Below are 20,699 nucleotides of genomic sequence, written 5' to 3' on the forward strand. Positions count from 1 at the left end.
AATAGTTACAAAAGCCCCTAATTGAACTAGCAGCAAGCCCCAATTTCATTTCCACATAAATATCATTTACTTTCATACTGTCTTCCAAACATACCATTATTTATTTTCATTGTTTAGCATGCAAACAATATTGTCAGACAGCAAGATTAGTATGATATAAGTTATTTTTAGTGAACCAGACCCATTTTAGGATAGACATGACACAGTGCTTTATGCTGTCTTCCAGTCTCAATGTCAGGCTTAATTTTTACAATTATCATTTCACTTCTGGTAATTGGAACACTAGTTGCCCATTATTTATCTTCTACCTCCCTTTCCAAAAATTGATCTCCAAAAATTACTAACAGCATTTCAATAGCATTCAAATTAAAAAAAAAAATTATATGGACCAAAGCCTTTGAATACATTCATATATGATCTCTTAGATTATTTTGATTAATTTGGCCTTCAATTCACAGTTGGTTCTCCTCTTTAAAAGAACATGATCTCTTGAAAAAACAATGACCATTTGGCTGAAAAAAGGACACTAAAAAAAAATAAGAGAACAAGCGCCTTCTTTATCAGCAAAATGGATAAATTATGTTGAATCTATGTGACTGAAAATCACTAATTATTTCAGAGAGTAAATCAAAGTTAATTAGAATATTTAATCTGCTAGAATATTTTATTTTCTTGTTGAATAAATGGTCATTTCCTGTAATATAGCCTGGTTCATCATAAAAACCCATAATATTTGTGAAACTCAATTTTACATATTGATTAGTAAAAACTATTTATTCTTATTATTTGAAGATCATGGATTATCATTTAATTTATGTTCTCTAAAATGTTAGAGAGCAAAAAGGTAGAAAAGCGGTAATGGATCATACTAAAACTGAAAAAAGAGAGAGAGAGAAAGAGACTGTCCACTGTGCTCTGAGGACACTGCACAGTCTTTGGACTGTGGAGACAGAAGATCAGATGCATTTTTTTTTATTTATTTTTTATAAACATATAATATATTTTTATCCCCAGGGGTACAAGTCTGTGAATCACCAGGTTTACACACTCACAGCACTAACCATAGCACACACCCTCCCCAATGTCCATAATCCCATCCCCCTTCCCCCAACCCCCCTCCCCCCAGCAACCCTCAGTTGGTTTTGTGAGATGAAGAGTCACTTATGGTTTGTCTCCCTCCCAATACCATCTTGTTTCATTTATTATTCTCCTACCCACTTAAGCCCCCATGTTGCATCTCCACTTCCTCATATCAGGGAGATCATATGATAGTTATCTTTCTCTGATTGACTTATTTCGCTAAGCATGATACCCTCTAGTTCCATCCACGTCGTCGCAAATGGCAATATTTCATTTCTTTTAATGGCTGCATAGTATTCCATTGTGTATATATACCGCTTCTTTATCCATTCCTCTGTTGATGGACATCTAGGTTCTTTCCATAGTTTGGCTATTGTAGACATTGCTGCTATAAACATTCGGGTGCACCTGCCCCTTCGGATCACTGTGTTTGTATCTTTAGGGTAAATTCCCAATAGTGCATCTGCTGGGTCATAGGGTAGTTCTATTTTCAACATTTTGAGGAACTTCCATGCTGTTTTCCAGAATGGTTGCACCAGCTTGCATTCCCACCAACAGTGTAGGAGGGTTCCCCTTTCTCCGCATCCACGCCAGCATCTGTCATTTCCTGACTTGTTAATTTTAGCCATTCTGACTGGTGTGAGGTGGTATCTCATTGTGGTTTTGATTTGTATTTCCCTGATGCCGAGTGATATGGAGTACTTTTTCATGTGTCTGTTGGCCATCTGGATGTCTTTTTTGCAGAAATGTCTGTTCATGTCTTCTGCCCATTTCTTGATTGGATTATTTGTTCTTTGGGTGTTGAGTTTGCTAAGTTCTTTATAGATTTTGGACACTAGTCCTTTATCTGTTATGTCATTTGCAAATATCTTCTCCCATTCTGTCAGTTGTCTTTTGGTTTTGTTAACTGTTAAGCTTTTGATCTTGATGAAATCCCAATAGTTCATTTTTGCCCTGGCTTCCCTTGTCTTTGGCAATGTTCCTAGGAAGATGTTGCAGCGGCTGAGGTCGAAGAGGTTGCTGCCTGTGTTCTCCTCAAGAATTTTGACAGATTGATTTCTCACATTGAGGTCCTTCATCCATTTTGAGAATTTTTCATCTGTGGTGGAAGGAAATGGTCCAATTTCATTTTTCTGCATGTGGCTGTCCAATATTCCCAACACCATTTGTTGAAGAGGCTGTCTTTTTTCCATAGGACATTCCTCCCTGCTTTGTCGAAGATTAGTTGACCATAGAGTTGAGGATCTATTTCTGGGCTCTCTATTTTGTTCCATTGATCTATGTGTCTGTTTTTGTGCCAGTACCATGCTGTCTTGATGATGACAGCTTTGTAATAGAGCTTGAAGTTCAGAATTGTAATGCCACCAGCTTTGGCTTTCTTTTTCAATATCCCTTTGGCTATTTGAGGTCTTTTCTGGTTCCATATAAATTTTAGGATTAATTGTTCTATTTCTTTGAAAAAAATGGATGGTATTTTGATAGGAATGGCATTAAATGTGTAGATTGCTTTAGGTAACATAGACATTTTCACAATATTTATTCTTCCAAACCAGGAGCATGGAACATTTTTCCATTTCTTTGTGTCTTCCTCAGTTTCTTTCATTAGTACTTTATAGTTTTCTGAGTATAGATTCTTAGCCTCTTTGGTTAGGTTTATTCCTAGGTATCTTATGGTTTGGGGTGCAACTATAAATTGGATTGACTCCTTAATTTCTCTTTCTTCTGTCTTGTTGTTGGTGTAGAGAAATGCAACTGATTTCTGTGCATTGATTTTATATCCTGACACTTTACTGAATTCCTGCACAAGTTCTAGCAGTTTTGGAGTGGAGTCTTTTGGGTTTTCCACATTTAGTATCATATCATCTGCAAAGAGTGATAGTTTGACTTCTTTGCTGATTTGGATGCCTTTAATTTCCTTTTGTTGTCTGATTGCTGAGGCTAGGACCTCTAGTACTATGTTGAATAGCAGTGGTGATAATGGACATCCCTGCCGTGTTCCTGACCTTAGCGGAAAAGCTTTCAGTTTTTCTCCATTGAGAATGATATTTGCAGTGGGTTTTTCATAGATGGCTTTGATGATATTGAGGTATGTGCCCACTATCCCTACACTTTGAAGAGTTTTGATCAGGAAGGGATGCTGTACTTTGTCAAATGCTTTTTCAGCCCCTATTGAGAGTATCATATGGTTCTTGTTCTTTCTTTCATTAATGTGTTGTATCACTGTGATTGATTTGCGGATGTTGAAGCAACCTTACAGCCCTGGAATAAATCCCACTTGGTCGTGGTGAATAATCCTTTTAATGTACTGTTGAATCCTATTGGTTAGTATTTTGGTGAGAATTTTCGCATCTGTGTTCATCAAAGATACTGGTCTGTAGTTCTCTTTCTTGATGGGATCCTTGTCTAGTTTTGGGATCAAGGTGATGCTGGCTTCATAAAATAAGTTTGGAAGTTTTCCTTCCATTTCTATTTTTTGGAACAGTTTCAGGATACTAGGAATTAGTTCTTCTTTAAATGTTTGGTAGAATTCCCCCAAAGGAAGCCATCTGGCCCTGGGCTTTTGTTTGTTTGGAGATTTTTGATGACTGTTTCAATCTCCTTACTTGTTATGGGTCTGTTCAGGCTTTCTATTTCTTCCTGGTTCAGTTTTGGTAGTTCATATGTCTCTAGGAATGCAACCATTTCTTCCAGATTGTCAAATTTATTGGTGTAGAGTTGCTCATAGTATGTTCTTATAATAGTTTGTATTTCTTTGGTGTTAGTTGTGATCTCTCCTCTTTCATTCATGATTTTATTTATTTGGGTCCTTTCTCTTTTCTTTTTGATAAGTCTGGCCAGTGGTTTATCAATCTTATTAATTCTTTCAAAGAACCAGCTCCTAGTTTCGTTGATTTGTTCTATTGTTTTTTTGGTTTCTATTTCATTGATTTCTGCTCTGATCTTTATGACTGCTCTTCTCCTGCTGGGTTTAGGGTTTCTTTCTTGTTCTTTCTCCAGCTCCTTTAGGTGTAGCGTTAGGTTGTGTACCTGAGACCGTTCTTGTTTCTTGAGAAAGGCTTGTACCGCTATATATTTTCCTCTCAGGACTGCCTTTGTTGTGTCCCACAGATCTTGAACCATTGTGTTTTCATTATCATTTGTTTCCATGATTTTTTTCAATTCTTCTTTAATTTCCTGGTTGACCCATTCATTCTTTAGAAGGATGCTGTTTAGTCTCCATGTATTCGGGTTCTTTCCAAATTTCCTCTTGTGACTGAGTTCTAGCTTCAGAGCATTGTGGTCTGAAAATATGCAGGGAATGCCAATCTTTTGATACCGGTTGAGACCTGATTTAGGACTGAGGATATGATCTATTCTGGAGAATGTTCCATGTACACTAGAGAAGAATTTGTATTCTGTTGCTTTGGTATGAAATGTTCTGAATATATCTGTGATGTCCATCTGGTCCAGTGTGTCATTTAAGGCCTTTATTTCCTTGTTGATCTTTTGCTTGGATGATCTGTCCATTTCAGTGAGGGGAGTGTTAAAGTCCCCTACTATTAATGTATTACTGTTGATGTGTTTCTTTGATTTTGTTATTAATTGGTTTATATAGTTGGCTGCTCCCACGTTAGGGGCATAGATATTTAAAATTGTTAGATCTTCTTGTTGGACAGATCCTTTGAGTATCATATAGTGTCCTTCTTCATCTCTTATTATAGTCTGGTTTAAAATCTAATTGATCTGATACAAGGATTGCTACTCCTGCTTTCTTCTGATGTCCATTAGCATGGTAAATTGTTTTCCACCCCCTCACTTTAAATCTGGAGGTGTCTTCGGGTTTAAAATGAGTTTCTTGTAGGCAACATATAGATGGCTTTTGTTTTTTTATCCATTCTGATACCTTGTGTCTTTTGATTGGGGCATTTAGCCTATTAACATTCAGGGTAACTATTGAGAGATATGAATTTAGTGCCACCGTATTTCCTGTAAGGTGACTGTTACTGTATATTTTCTCTGTTCCTTTTTGATCTACCACTTGTAGGATCTCTCTTTGCTGAGAGGACCCCTTTCAATATTTCCTGTAGAGTTGGTTTGGTGTTTGCAAATTCTTTCAGTTTTTGTTTGTCCTGGAAGCTTTTAATCTCTCCTTCTATTTTCAATGATAGCCTAGCTGGATATAGTATTCTTGGCTGCATGTTTTTCTCGTTGAGTGCCCTGAATATATCATGCCAGCTCTTTCTGGCTGCCAGGTCTCTGTGGATAAGTCAGCTGCCAATCTAATATTTTTACCATTGTATGTTACAGACTTCTTTTCCCAGGCTGCTTTCAGGATTTTCTCTTTGTCACTAAGACTTGTAAATTTTACTATTAGGTGACGAGGTATGGACCTATTATTGATTTTGAGGGGCATTCTCTGAACCTCCTGAGTTTTGATGCTTGTTCCCTTTGCCATATTGGGGAAATTCTCTCCAATAATTCTCTCCAGTATACCTTCTGCTCCCCTCTCTCTTTCTTCTTCTTCTGGAATCCCAATTATTCTAATGTTGTTTCGTCTTATGGTGTCACTTATCTCTCAAATTCTGCCCTTGTGGTCCAGTAGCTGTTTGTCCCTCTTTTGCTCAGCTTCTTTAGTCTCTATCATTTTGTCTTCTATATCACTAATTCTTTCTTCTGCCTCATTTATCTTAGCAGTGAGAGCCTCCATTTTTGATTGGACCTCATTAATAGCTTTTTAAATTTCAACTTGGTTAGATTTTAGTTCTTTTATTTTCCAGAAACGGCTTTTATATCTCCCGAGAGGGTTTCTCTAATATCTTCCATGCCTTTTTCAAGCCCGGCTGAACCTTGAGAATCGTCATTCTGAACTCTAGATCTGACATATTACCAATGTCTGTATTGATTAGGTCCCTAGCCTTTGGTACTGCCTCTTGTTCTTTTTTTTTGTGGTGAATTTTTCTGTCTTGTCATTTTCTCCAGATAAGAGTATATGAAGGAGCAAGTAAAATACTAAAAGGGTGGCAAAGACCCCAGGAAAATATGCTTTAACTAAATCAGAAGAGATCCCAAATCGTGAGGGGGGAGAAAGGGGATAAAAATAGGTTCAGAAAGAAAAAAAAAAGAAGAATCAATTAAAAAAAGAAAATGAATAAAGAGAAAATATAAAATATATATATGTATATATATTAGATAAACTAGTTAAAAAAACGTTAAAAAAAGAAAAGGGTAAAAGTTAAAAAGATTTAGCAGAAGAAGAGAGAGAAAAAAAATTGAAAAAGAAAAAAAAATTAAATTAACTGTAAGACTAAAGAATCACGGGGAGAAAGCCATGAGTTCCGTGCTTTGCTTTCTCCTCCTCTGGAATTCCGCTGCTCTCCTTATTGAATCTGCACTCCTTGGTAGGTGAACTTGGTCCTGGCTGGATTTCTTGTTGATCTTCTGGGGGAGGGGCCTATTGTAGTGATTCTCAAGTGTCTTTGCCCCAGGCTGAATTGCACCGCCCTTACCAGGGGCTGGGCTGAGTAATCCCCTTTCAGGAGCTTTTGTTCCCTGAATGCTTTCTGTAGAGTTCCAGAGGAGGGGAATGGAAATGGTGGCCTCCCAGTCTCCAGCCCGGAGGAGCCAAGAGCTCGGGGCCCCATTCCTCAGTGCGCCCTCAGAGAACAGCACCCATTTACTCCCGTCTCCCTGGCCTCCAGCCGCACTCTGAGTTACCGAGTCTGCGACCCATTCAAGGTAACCCCAGCTGTGAGCTCACTCCTTGGCTCTGTCTCTGTAGCCGGCTTCCCTGTTCTAATACCTGCAAGCTCTGCGACACTCAGACACCCCTGTTCTTTCTGTGACCCTGCGGGAACTGAGGCCATGCTGACCCCGGGTGGGCTTCACCCTGGTTTAGCCTCTGGAGCGATGTCCCTCAGCGGAACAGACTTTTTTTTTTTTTTTTAAGATTTTTATTCATTTATTGGACAGAGAGATCACAAGTAGGCAGAGAGGAAGGCAGAGAGGAGGAAGCAGGCTCCCCGCCAAGCAGAGAGCCCAATGCAGGGCTCGATCCCAGCACCCTGGGATCACGACCCGAGCCGAAGGCAGAGGCTCAACCCACTGAGCCACCCAGGCACCCCTGGAACAGACTTTTAAAAGTCCTGATTTTGTGTTCCGTTGCTCTGCCACTTGCTGGGAGCCAGCCCTTCCCCCTGCGGTCTATCTTCCCGTCGCTTTGGATTCACTTCTCTGCCAGTCCTACCTTTCAGATAGTGGTTTATTTTCTGTTTCTAGATTTGCTGTTCTTCTTTTCAATCTCCCGTTGGATTTGTAGGTGTTTGCAATCTTTAGATAAGCTATCTAGATGATCTCCTGCCACCTGAAGTAGTCTCAGCCTGCTTCTTCTCTGCCATCTTGACTCCTCCTCTCAGATGCATTTTTTAATATTAGTTTGCCAATATTATATCTTACAGGAAAAATTAACATTTTACATTGCTCATTGAAATCAAGTTTTCAAGTTACTCTTCGTTCTTACTAAATATATGCTAATTCATATAAATTTATATGTTTTTATCTTGAAGACTCTTTGCCATACAGATACAGGTAGAAATGTTAAAACTTTTTAAAGAGAAGGTCAACGACTAGGTTGGGCTTCTATGTAGTAGAAGTATAAAAGCTACAATCTGAGAGGCATATTATTATATATTGTTCTAAGCAAAAGTATTCTCAAATAAAATAACTTAACACTGAATTTGGCGGGGGCAATGTATTAGACTTTAAGATAAAATGTAAACTAAATATAAGAGGGATTAATTGTTAAGCATTATAGGAAGATGTGTTTAAACAATCAGAAAATTCACCACATGTGCCTTATTAATAATAATGCTTGAAACAAAGCAGTGAGTAAAATATTTTACAGAGAATCGTTGTTTTATGAAAATAAATGTGTATTGTTTTAATTTGTAAGAGTAACTGATGTACATTACAAAAAATTGAGATTATGCAAAACATTGAAAAATAACATTAGGAAGTGTTACATCCTTTATTCTTCTTTATTAGTTTACTAGAAAGGGGTGCACCATTAAATGACCTTGTCTCCTTCCTTCTATCTCTAAAAGACTCATCTTCAATATCCTTCTTATGAGGTAAACGGTTTTAAATAATTTAGGGGATACCTGATTATTTATCCTGAATATTGGGGAGCGCTGTAGTGATGTTCTTGACATCAAAGAGAAAGAAAATCCAAGAACATTTGGAAACTTTGCAGTACTGACTATGTTTATAAAGCTTGATGAGCTCTCTTTCCTCATAATACCCCACTTCTTGTCATGGTATTGACAATAGCAGAGATTTTAAGTAATAAAATCTTTAATTTCCATATAATCAGTAATTATTAAAATTATTATTTCATGAACATAAAGTAAAAGTAATTCCTTTCAGTCCTCATAAATGCAAGGTCATGGAGTCACTGCCATATCAAAACAAAGAACAGTTTCATCACTCCCCCTCCTCCCCAGAACACAACACTCCCTTGTACTTATCCTTTGTAGTTCATACCCCACTTCAGCAACTTGGCAATTTCTGTCCCTAAACTTCTGGCTTTTTTCAGAATTCTGTATGGTGGAATCGTACAGTATATAGACTTTTGAGTCTAGGATTCTTTCACTTATAGAATTCCACTGAGATCACCCCATGCTGTTGCACATATCTGCAGTTTGTTCTGTGGGGTTCCTGAATAGAGCCCGTTGTATGAATGTACCAGTGCTTTGTCCACTTATCTATTGAAGACTATATTGTTGCTGGCACTTCTGTGTAGAGCTATTATGAGTATTCATTACAAGTTTTTGTGTAAATGTAAATTTTCATTTCTCTTGGGGAAATGTGTAGAAGTAGGACCACTGGCTTGTATGATGTACATGTTTAACTTTATAAAAAAAATACTGAACTATTTTCCAGAGTGGCTATAGCATCTTTCATTCCTACCAGCAATGTATGAAATTTCCAGGCCTTGGCATCCTTGTCTGCACTTGGTATTTGTAAATACCCTTTTTTTTTTTTTTTGATTTTAGCATCAATGTGTGCAGAGTTATCTCGTGGTAATAATGTGCATTTTCTCAATGACTAATGATGTCAAGCATCATTGCATGTGTTTATCTGCCATCTGTATATCTTCTTTGGTGAGATGTCTGTTCAAATATTTTGCCCAGTTTTTCAGGGTTTTTAAAATTTTAGAAGTTTTTTAAATGTTCTGGTTATAAGCCTTTGATCCAACAGGATTGTTAAGTATTTTCTCTCAGTCTGTGTCTTTTCATTTCATTCTCTTAACATAAGATTTTTTTATTTTAATTTTTTGAAGTCTAAGTAATTATTATTTTCATGAATCATGTATATAGCTTGTGTGTAGAAGCTTAGAACTGTTGTTCCATCTAAGGCATAAAGATTTTCTCCTCTGTTTTCTAATAACAGTTTTATAGTTTACATTTTATATTTTGGTCAATAACATATTCTGAGTTGATTTTATGTAAGGTGTAAGATGTGTAAGATATAGATTGAAGTTCATTTTCTGGAATATGTATGTCTAGTTGCTTCAGCACCATTTTTGAAAATTATCCCTTATCCAATGAATTGCTTTTGTTTCTTCCTTAAAAATCAATTAACCATTTTTGTGTGGGTCTATTTCGGGGCTTTCTACTTTGGTCCATTGAGCTATGAATCTATTTTTTTGTCAATATCACAGTGTCTTAATTACTGAAACTTTATACCAACTCTTGAAATTGAGTAGTGTGAATAAAAACCTCCAACCTATGTGTTATTTTAGTATTGGGGCAAATTGTGCATTGGGAAGTATGAAGATTAAAAGCCTCATGCTATAGTAAGCATCTCTCTGTCTCTGTTTCTCTGTGTGTTACTCTGTCTCTCCCTTTTTTAACACTTTATTTTTAACTCTGAATTGTGCCTTGCCTCTCAGGGATCCACATGTAGGAGTCTCCTACCTGTTTTTAAATCAAAGTCTAGGGGCACCTGGGTGGCTCAGTCAGTTGGGCATCTGCCTTTGGCTCAAGTTATGATCTCAGGGTCCTGGGATTGAGCTCCCTATCAAGCTTCATGCTCAGCGGGGAGTCTGCTTCTCCCTCCCACTCCGTCCCTTCCCCTGCTTGTGCTTTCTCTCTTGTTCTCTCTCTCAAATAAACAAATCTTTTAAAAATGTTTATAAAAAATAAAAGCATAAATAAATCAAAGTCTGGCAGAGCCTGTTAACCTTCAACATTCTTTTTTGTATCTAGTCCATAGGTGCTGAGCCTACCTATGTCTTTTGGTTTCCTTTTTTTTTTTTTTTTCCTTTTTTATTTACAACTGATATTCATTTAGTGTAGAAGAGAAAGGTAAGTGCTTCAAACTTTGGGCGTGTGTCAGTCACATGTCTCATTTTATCTAAATTCTTCTCTGATGAGTATCATGTTTTATAGAAACATCTAGATTACAAATGATGGTGAAAAGATTGTTATTTGCACATAATTATTTTCATATATCTCAAATTCACCTATAATAGAAAAGTTAGAATTGCTTTTTCAAAATATATTTAAGCATCTCAGCATTAATTAGCAATGATTAATTTATTAATTCTGATTGTTTATTAATCATAATTGCTTAAGTAGCCATTTTACCAAACTCTACAAAGGTAGGTGCAAAGAATTTTTTTAAAACTTTTTTTATGGTAATGCTTAGAGATCTACCAAAGTTTTGTGTGATTATTGTTGACTATAGGTACAAAGTTTTATAATAGATTTCTAGAGTTCTGTCATCTTTTTTGACTGAAACTATAGCTGTCATTTAGTAATTCCCTATCCCTCTCCCTCCCCTAGGTGCTGATGACCACCATTCCACTATATGATTCTATGAACTTGACTATTTAGGTGCTTCCTAGAGTGGAATTACTCAATATTTCCTCTGTGACTGGCTTGTTTCATTTACCATAATATCCTCAAGTTCATCCATGTTGTTGCATACTGAAGAATGTCTTCCTTTTCCTAATGCTGAATAGTATTCCATTGTGTGCATTTACTAGATTTTCTTTATCTATTCATCTGCTATTGAACATTTAGGTTGTTTTCATATTTGGCTATTGTACATAGTATAGCAATGAACATAGGAGTGCTGATATCTCTCTAGATCCTGATTTCAATTCTTTTGGATGAAAGCCCATGAGTGTCATTCCTGGATCACATGAGAGCTCTAGTTTTAATTTTTTGAGGAATCTCTATCCTGTTTTCATAGTGACTACACCATTCTACATTCCCACCAACACTATATATAACTATACTATATAAAAATTCCAGTTTCTATACATCCTCCTCAACATGTGTCCTGTGGGGTTTTGTTTGTTTGTTTGTTACTAATAGCCATCTTGACAGATTTAAGATAATATCTCTTTGTGGTCTTGATTTGCATTTTCCTGATAATTAGTGATGTGAGCCTTTTTTCATATATGTGTTGGCCATTTGTAGTCCTTCTTTAGGGAAATGTTTATTTTCATCCTCAGCCCATTTTTTAATCAAGTTACAGGTTTTATTTTTTGTTTTGTTTGTTTGTTTTTTTACTATTGTTTTGTTGGTGTTCCTTCTACATTTTGAGGTTAGTTCTGTTTTAGCTCTCCAGAGAAACAGAATCAATGGGAAATAGACAGATAGATGATAGATAGATGTTTGATAGAGATATACACATAGATATTATTATGAGGAATTGACTGAACCTTCCCATAATGTGTTGCCTGCAAGCTGGAGACCTAGAGAACCAATGGTGTAATTCCAGTTCATGTCTAAAGGCTTGAAAACCAGGGAGCCAGTGGTGTAAATTACGTTCAATAGCAGAGGACCAATGCATCAGCTCAAGCAGGGGGGCAGGAAGCAGAAGCAGGATTCCTTCTTCCTTCCCCTTTTTTGTTCTATTCAAGCCCTTAAAAGATTAGATAACATGCACCTACATTGGGAGGACCTTACTGAAAACACTAATTCAAATGTTAATTTCATTCAGAAACACCTTTATAGACCCTCAAAAAATAGTGTTTAATTTGGGCATCCTTGCCCTAGTCAAGTTGAAACATAAAGTTAACTGTCACAATTCCACCTGTTCAAATTGGCACCTATATATATGCCATTTCTTTTAACCAAACTTAATCTTTAAACAAAGACAATAATAAGGTAATAATATAATATTATATATAATATTATATTATGGAAGGTGTTTTATATATTGTTTATATATATATGTTTTTATATAATATATTATATTTTACTATATAATATATAATATAATATAATATAATATATTATTAATCTTTCTAACACCTATCCCATGGATAACCCAAACCAAAAACACCTTCCATAATATTAATATATATAATTACAATATATTATATTATATTACAATATAATATATTATATATAATATATTATATTTAGTATTATATATAAGACTATATTTATATATATAAGACTATATATAGTTTTATATATAATACTAAATATAATATATTATATATAATATATTATATAATCATATATAATATATATATTAGTAAGACAATATATTAGTATTATGTATATTAGTATATAGACAATATATTAGTATTATATATGCATTGCATATTAAGGTATCAGAAGTTTGGTAGAATTCATCAGTGAATGAGCCTAGTGCTTTCTGTGTTACAAAGCTATTAATCATTGATTCAATTTCTCTCATGGATATAGACTTATTCAGATTGTTGATTTCTTCTTGTGTGAGTTTTGGTAATCTGCATCTTCAAGAAATTCATCTGTTTTCTTTAGGTTGTAAAATTTGTGGACATAGAATTGTTCATGGTATTCCTTTATTTTCTTTTTAATATCCATAGTATCTGAAGTTCCCTCTTTGATTTATAATAATAATTTGTATAATCTTCCTTTTTTCCTTGTTAAAGGCTTACTGATGTAAACTGTCTATTTTTTTTCCCCTCTCAAAAGTCAAATAATATCTGAACAGATTATCTCTTTCCAGAACCCTTCCCTGCTGCCAGGTCCCAGACAAAGATCTCTCAAATGTTCAAAATACCAATATACTAAAGTATAGTGTATTATTCAGCTCAAGCTGCTCTAACAAAATACTGTAGTGGCTTAAACAAAATCCACTTATTTCTCACAGTTTCAGAGCCTGGGAAGTCTAAGATCAATGTGCTGACAGATCTGGTGCCTGATGAGAACCCTCTTGTTGGCTTGCTTTCTTGTTGCTCTATCTACACGTGGAAGAGAGAGGGCTCTGGTCTTTCTTGTTCTTCTTTTAAAGACACTAATCTCATCACGGAGGCTCTAGTCTTAGGATCTCATTTAAACATAATTATTTCCCTTAAACTACACCCTTCAAATGCCATCACATTGAAGGTAATGGCTCAATATATGAATTTGAGGGAGGGATAAATATTCAGTCTATAATTTTCTATCCTTGGCCTTCAAAATTTATGCCATCCCATGCAAAATACATTGAGTCCATCTTAACAGCACCTCACATCTTACTTCATCCTAGGATCAACTCTAAAGTCTTTATAGTCCAACATCTTATCTAAGTAGCATCTAAATCAGATATAGGTGAGCTTGACATATAATATACCTTGAGGGAAAGTTTCTTTTCATCTGTGAACCTATGAAACCAAGTAAGTTATGTGCTTCCCAAATTGCAATGAGACAGGTACAGGATAGATGGTCCCACTTTAAAAGACAGAAATCAGAAAGCATAAAGGGGTTATGGGTCCCAAGCCAGTCTCTAACCCAGCAAGGCAAATACCACTAGACCTTAATGCATGAAAATATTTCCCTTTGGTTGGATGCCCCGTCATATGGTACAGCGGAACCACCCTCAAATAGTAGCTCCTTCAAGCATGGGTCTCAGCCCCCCTCCAGGCTCTGCAGAGAGGGATTGCATGCCCAAGTCTCTGGGTAGCTTCTGTCTGACTTGCTGAGACCCAGGCAATGCCCTCTGTTTAAAACTGAAGAAGCAGCCCTGAGGACTTCTGAATGACCTTTAGACCCATTCTTTTTTGATCTTGAAGAATAGTGCACAATTGCAGTGAGATATCAAAATGGTCTGGTCCTCTAGGAGCTAAGAAGCTGGCAACCTTCCTTCATATTGTTCTGTCTCTGTCCCTTCCGTTCAGAATGGCAGTGTTTTTGCTGGAATAGCTAATTAGGGATGGGTTGAGAAGTCCCCAGATCTTTGAGTTCTGGTTCCTAGTTGTGTGAATTTAAACAAGTGGTTTCTGTCTGCATTTCACTATTTTGTAGAAAGTAAATAAATAAATACATAAATACATAAATAATTTTTTACATCCTATAAATCCATTGTGAGGACTAAATGTATTAATGCACATACAACCCTTGTAATAGGGTTTGGTTCCTTAATTTATAAGCATTCAGTGTATATAGACTCATATATGATTCATTTAAAATTATTATTGTGTATGGTTATTATGAACAAGAACATGGTAGGGAGAATTCATAAAATTATAATATTGCTTATTTTTATATTAGTATAAATAAATCTACCTTTTTAAGTGCTACTTAGAATTTCAAAATATAGCTTCATCAATGTTGATTTCACAAGTCCTGTTTATCTAATAAAAAATCAGGGGCTTGGGTTTTTTGTTTGTTTGTTTTTGTTTTTTAATTTACATTTGAGAATAAAATTTCATGTTAAAAGTATTCCAAAACAAAATGTACCTTTGTAAAGCCCTGTGTGTATATTTGTGGGTTAAGTACCATGAAGCTTAATTGTAGAATCAATACATACTAGTATAGATAATGCCAAATCGCCTTCTAAAAATATTGCACCAATATTCACTACCCACACTGGTTTGTCAGTATATGCGAAGGGATTTACAACAAAATAAAGATGACTTCAAACTGAAGACATTTGTGATACAGCAGAGGCAAAAAGAAGAATTTTGGGAGTTTCCATTTTCTGACTAAGAGCAGAGACTCTGGGAGTGAAAAGCATAAATCCCTTTTGGGGGAGCTTCCGTTGGGGAAGGAGACTGACCACTGGCACAGGAGTGAGAAGCTGCATAAATAAACATTATCACAAACTGTCTACCTTCCATTTATTCCCCTAAAAGCCCGTTTTGTCTCCTCTTGCAGCTCATTTACATCCCAGAGAAGCCCTACCCTGCCCTTTCCTCTATTAAACTGGTATATAAACCTTTATTCCTGGCTGTTCAGGGAGCCTCTTCATTTGAATGTTCCCACATGCACAATAAACTTTTCTCTTTTAATCTGTCTATTGTCAGACCTCAATGGGCAGAGGGATTTTTTTTTTCCCTCCCAGCATATGTATTTGACGCAGGTTTGCCAGATTTAGCAAACAAACATGACAAGATGAACAACATTTTTGCTGTTCACACAATATTTGAAATATACAGATACTAAAGTTTTTCTTAAATGGTTGGTTATTTATGTAAAACTTAATTTAATTAAGTATCCTACATTTGATATCTGAGGACGTGAGAAATCTAATGTTCTAGGAACAAGTATTCATAAATAGTCAACAACAAAAGCTGCTCTTCTCGGTGTACTAAATATGTTGAGAAACAGACGATTTTAAGGAAAAAGTAAGCTTTCATTTATTTTATTTTTTTATTTTGTATTTTTTTTTAATTTTAATTTTACAAGTATTAGTCATTAATCATAAGTGAAGCCAACGTGTCCCTAAAGCAGCTTTGCTCATCATCTTGAAGCCGGGAAACCTGCACCAGGCTGCACTGCCCTTGGGTAACAGTTGGAACAAACACATGTTTTACTTCCTTGGGACTCTTTTCCACTCTAGCTTCCCAGGAGACCTCAAAACCAATGTGTGGATGTCTTTGGTAACAACTACCAGACTGTAGGGTCTCAATAATTTAACAAACTATTTTTATATTAATTAGTTAATTAATTAATTAATAGGAGGAAAGTGATAGAAGTTTGTTAAGTGAAGATACAGAAAACGCTCTCCAGAGTGAGAGGGGTTCGAACAGGGTTGCCAAGAAGGGCCTTTAGGAGTGCTCTTTTCTAGAAAGCTAATCAGAGAACTTAAATCCTTTTCACATTTCTACTGATATCACCATTGAGCAAGGACTAGTGATAACACCTTCAATGTTTACTTCATTTTTAGGGTTTGGTTATTCTTTGTTGGTCCATGGATGGTCATCACAAAGACACCCACCCCACAGGACCCACCCCATATGCCCAGGGCAAGGTGGTCAGATTTGTCCCCTTTTTTCTGATCTCCCCACACTTCCACATTTGGGGGATCTCTGTGAGCCTGATCACATAAGGGCCTGTCATCTCTCCCTACCTAGCCCCACCTGTCCATTACTCATTCCTCCGCCTGGGAGAGTAACCCTAATTGCCGCCAGGGAATGGGGATGGTGACCGCTCTGGCTGCTTCCTGTTGAAATGGAGCCGCGACTGTGTGGCAGTTAGAAGCTATTGGGTTTTTTTCTTTTAATATTTAAGACTAAGATAATTCAACTCTGCTTTATATGTTGGTTTGCATCATTTTTTTTTCTTTTAGAATCTGAATGTTACCAAATTTTACAAGAGAATAATACTGATGAGACTATTAAAATATTATATATCAAAAGAACCTCTTAAACATTTCAGAATAAAATGTTATCATTTGTGAACTCGAATAGCCAGTATAGTAAAGGAGGTAGGCCATGCTACAGAGGTATTGAAATTAAACCCATAAAAAGGTGAAAAGCAAATTTTGTCATTCTCCTTTGATATGTAAGATGCCAGAAAGTTAGATGATTGCCAAACTTAGAAATCTTGGAACCATGAAGTCTAGCATTATGTCTAAAAATAAACTAAAGCATATTAAAATTTTTAAGGTTTTTTTTTTTTTTGAGAAGAAAATCTATTCAAATTAGCATCTTAGCTCACAGATAGAAAGAAGCTGTACAAAATGAAAGACTTTTAGAGGCAGAAGGGCACAGGAACAAGGAAATTGTACTAGTATATGGTGATTGCAAGGTTAATTTCCCTTAGAGGACGGGAGTCTGTCAGGAGGATTATCTAACTAGCACTGTTCCGACAATTTCTGATTAATTGGGAGAGCTAAAGCCATATTTATATTGTCTTAGTTTGATATGTGTGTTAGCATGAGTGACTCCATTTGGGGCCTGTTGTCTCATTTTTTAACAGTTAAGATGTCCAAGGATAGTATCTAACCTGATATAATTATCCAGTTCTCCAGAAATGGATGATTCACATAATTTTGACAAATGAAGATCAGTGTTGAGAAGCCTAAGTCTTCCTATCTGGTAATCACATAGCCAGTTCTACCCACTTTATTATGAAAAAGGCATATTGCCACTTACCTTTTTTTTTAACCTGAGTAGGGAAATCTGCTGTATTATAAAGAGGCAACAAAAGGCTGAGTGCTTTGGGGAATGAAAGTCTTCTAATGTTACCTCCTTATTTACAAAGGTCCAGATCCTTTGGACAAATTCTGATTGAATGATTTGTAATTTCAAACAAAATCAGAAATGGTTAAGATCAACGTACATTTTGGCAACCAAATAGTAATTTTATAATAAAATAATTCAGTAATAAAAATATAAACCTTGCAAAGATTAGTGTGCCTGATTAGCTTGAAAAAGATGAGCACTTTTTGCAAAGTATCTATTTTAGTACAATTTATTTTTGGTATGTAACTTTTATTTTCAAAAACTACTATTCTATTAAATATTTCAATAATTTTTCACTACTTAAAATAATTAGCCCAAAACATGTATCAAAAATTAAAACAAAGATAAGTGTGCTTATGTTTCTTTTTAGAGAATATTGTTAAAATATTTAAAGATAGTTCCTTATGGAGTTCATATAATTAATGATATCATTTTATGAAAGCATCAGTTTAGAAATAATAAGAAGAAGGACTGTGTGTTTTACAATGTACTTGAAGTCCCTGACATTCAAATAAAATGTTTCATGATCAACTAAAGCCCAAAATTCATCTGGGGACCATTATCCTTATTGTAATTTTAAATTCTAAGATAAAGCCATTCAATTATTAGTGAAAAAAATTTTTCAAGTAGGTCCATGTCATAGATACTACATAAGAAATAATAGATTTAGGAACGCCTGGGTGGCTCAGTTGGTTAAGCAGCTGCCTTCGGCTCAGGTCATGATCCCAGCGTCCTGGGATCGAGTCCCACATCGGGCTTCTTGCTCTGCGGGGAGCCTGCTTCTCCCTCTGCCTCTGCCTGCCACTCTGTCTGCCTGTGCTCGCTCTCACTCTTTCTCTCTCTGACAAATAAATAAATAAAATCTTTAAAAAAAAAAAAAAAAAGAAAGAATAGATTTAAACACTTTAAGTGCTCATGATAAACCAACCACAAAATCCCCTAGGGAAAATATTCTGTAAATGGTACTGGGGGACTAGTACCTCCAGTCCCTAAGGACATGAAGGAAGATGACTTTAAAAGTTCTGTGGTTGCCTGGTATCTGTAAGTTAGATTAGGGAAAAAGTTTAGAGAAGACAGACTTCAGGCATTAATTTTGTTGGTAAATGTTTGCTCCCTTCAGATTCTGCTCTTTGAGGAAAAATCATTTTCTGAGGGAACTTTAAGAAACACAGTGTGAAGTCTTATTTATAGATGAACTTAGAGAGTGGCATTGTTTTAGCTAATTTTATTTTTAAACAATTTTTCTTTAAATTATTCACAAGAATATCTTACATATTATAAATAACTCTATTATATATACATACAGTTGATGCTTCAACAATGCAGGCGTTAATGGGTGCTGACCTTCTATACAGTCAAAAATCCTCATGTAACTTTTGACTTCCAAAACTTAACTACTAATAGCCCACTATTGACTGGAATCTTACTGATAACATAAATAGTCAGTGAACATGTATGTTATGTATGTACTATAAACTATATCCGTACAATACAGTAGAGATAAAGAAACGTTATTAAGAAAGTCACAAGGAGGGTGTCTGGGTGGCTCAGCTGGCTAGGCAACTGCCTTCAGGTCAGGTCATGATCCCAGAGTCCCAGGATTGAGTCCTGCATTGGGCTCCCAGCTCCACAGGGAGTTGCTTCATCCTCTGACCTTCTCCCCTCTCATGCTCTCTCTCACTGTCTCTCTCGCAAATAAATAAATAAAATCTTAAAAAAAAAAAAAAAGAAAGTCATTAAAAAAAGAGAATAGGTTTTGAGTATCGCACTGTAAAAAATTTGCATATATGTGGACCTGCACAGTTTAAGTCCTTGTTGTTTAAGGATAAAGGGTATGATTATCCAAAAATGCACATTGGTTTCTAGTAAAATTGCAAAAGATGGGAGATAGATTTAAAAGCACACCTGTGGTCATTATTTTTGCGTGTTTTTACTGAAAATGTTAACTGTCTTACTTTAGAACTGAAACGTTTTTACTGATAATCTTTCATTTCTTCTCTTCTACCACTTTTGAAATTTGAAAAAGAACCCAATTCTTCCTAAATTATGCCTTTAAAAAATGTTTTGTAATAATCCTAAAATGGTTTTAGAAGATAGTTTAACACTATGAATATCATTTTCTCAAACTGTTACTTTTCAATAAATTTAAGACTTTTAAGTATACTAAGCAAATATTAAATCTATAGTAATAAAGAACAGGATTATTGAAACAAAATGTCTCATTGCCTTCAAAATAACAACCACAACAAAAACTATTCTTAACAGAGTCAAAATACACAATTAGGTATCTTCTTAAAGGACACACTGGAAATTTCAGAATAAACTTAGAAAAAAAATCCCAAAACAGAGCCTAGAGTAATATTTTAAACCTTAAGGAGCATTTTGGACTAGTAATTTAAAAAAATAATTATATATCTTGGCTTTCAAAGGTTGTATTAGAAAAACATACTCACCAGAGGTGTTGAGCTGGGCTTAAGAATGACTCAGCCTTCAGGAATTTATAGCAGAAAGCTGTAAAATGACTAACTTTGTGTCAACAAATTTGTTGATAGAGTGACCATTCCCTTTTACGCAAATAAACTGGCCAAAAATATGACAACTTAGACAACCCTATCAGTTAGGGAAATTGATGCAGTCAAAAGTTAATAGTGGGAAGACTTGGCTTTAATTTGCTTGTGCTGATCTGGGTGTGCAATGTCAATGCTATTCTAAACAATGTAAGGGTTGTGTTTTGCTCTTACATTTGTCCTTGACATGCCTCTGCTGAATTTTGAGACTCTAAAGACCACAGTTTGGAAAACAAAAAATTACACTGAGAATTATCTTGAATTTTAAAGGCTAAAATGTCTCTATGCTGCTCAGGTTCACCGAGATTCTGTTAAAAATAATATCTTAACCACTTCCTGCGGCATGGAAAAATCAGTGGTGCTCTATCTCTGGCTAGTTTGGTCTGTTATCTGCCTGCCCACCCCCAAATTATGGAACACAGCCAACATCCTGCAAATATCAGCCCTTAGCATCCGTGTCTAATTCACAGGCTTTGGCTTTAGGAACTAACTCACATTGAATTTCATTTTGTGATACTTCGACATCCTGCTAAGTCTTGGCTTTTTATCTTATGTCTTGTCTCTGGCTTTGTACTTACTCCAGGCATCTGATCCCTGATACAGACATACCTCAGAGA

Source organism: Mustela erminea, chromosome 11, assembly GCF_009829155.1.
Source record: "Mustela erminea isolate mMusErm1 chromosome 11, mMusErm1.Pri, whole genome shotgun sequence".
Lineage (NCBI taxonomy): Eukaryota > Metazoa > Chordata > Mammalia > Carnivora > Mustelidae > Mustela > Mustela erminea.